The sequence below is a fragment of the Lathyrus oleraceus genome, chromosome 4 (genome assembly GCF_024323335.1).
Source record: "Lathyrus oleraceus cultivar Zhongwan6 chromosome 4, CAAS_Psat_ZW6_1.0, whole genome shotgun sequence".
Taxonomy (NCBI): domain Eukaryota; kingdom Viridiplantae; phylum Streptophyta; class Magnoliopsida; order Fabales; family Fabaceae; genus Lathyrus; species Lathyrus oleraceus.
In genome coordinates this window covers 54699755-54701235 of record NC_066582.1, presented here as the reverse complement: position 1 = coordinate 54701235, position 1481 = coordinate 54699755, and positions in this window count along the sequence as shown.

Sequence of the window (1481 nt, the reverse complement as noted above, 5' to 3'; positions counted from 1 at the left end):
TTGAAATGTATGTATGAAATTTTTTTGGATTGTTTTATTTTATTATTTGTAATGTAATTTTATTTTGAAAAAAATAAATATTTCTATTAAAAAAATATATTTTACTAAATGAGTGGTGACGGGTCGGGGATACCCGAACCCAACCCTAACCCGTTTGGGACGGGTTTGGGTTTTGATTCCCCATCCCCGTTTGGGCTTAGGGCGGGAAACGGGGATTGTTTGGGGATTTGGGTTTGGGTTTGGGGGAGGTAACAATCGTCCCCGACTCGCCCCGTTGCGATGCCTAAGGAACGGGGTTCCTAGAATAATAGCTTCTTGAATATTTTTTACTAAAAGATAAAGATGTTAAATGTTATAAATGTGGATGTTTCGGTCACTATGCTAATAAGTGTAAAGTTCAAGAAAAGATTAATCAATTGAGAAATTTGGATATTATTACAAATCTTTTTTAGAAAATAATGTTGCGAAGCAGCAATTATCTCAACGGATTCAGGCTTTGATGCCAGAGCTTAACTTAAAGGAAATTTACAAAATTATCACATATGATTACCATAGTAAGAAAATTATTCATATTGTTGAATATGCTAAATTTATATGTAACAAACATGGAACTATTAACTTACTTGACAGAAATTTGCTAGAAAATCATCATAAATAAGGATATCATTATATCCATCTAGGCTTAATCCAGATTGTTGTTAAACCTCTTCATAAATTAGGACTTAATACTCATATACTTTTAGTCCTTGTGATACCCATATTAAAGATTTTTACAATCTGACTATTGTTATAGTTGAATCTAACATTAATGATGGTCCAGTTTACTTTAACTGCCATCCGAATTACTCTATGAATTTATCTGATGAGTTTACAAAAAACTCTTTAGTTGTCTATGTTCAAGGCATATGCGATACTTTTAATCATGGAGTCTCTAACATAGATGCCATTAGTAGAATTACATACAGAGTGTCTAATGTCAACTATAATTTCAAATCTCTTAGATCTACTCCCAGATGAAACTTGCACTATTGAGGCCAATCTTAGTAAGTCTAATGTTATGACCCTTGAGATTCTTATTGCGAATGATATTATTGATAAATCTCCTCAAGAGTGGATTTTATTAGATGTATTTAAATTTGAAAAGATTGAAGTTAGATCCATTAGATATTCCATTAAAGACATTGATGGATCTCATATAATTAGAATGAATATGATTCAATCATTTTGTTATAATCGTCTAGAAGCATAGTTTTGCATCCAGCGCTAGGCACTCTGTAGATTCTACCATTAGGGTCAACTTTGCATGGGTAAATTTTGCTCCTACAGTACCTCAGCCTTTATACACAAAGAGGGCTTATAGATCAGCCTCTCCTACTAAATCTCAAACTTTGGGAGTCATTACTCAAGAAGAACCCTTTGTCATTGATAAAGCTTGGATTAGAGCCGACTTTGAGGCTGACTATAATTTTAAAAAAAGAAAC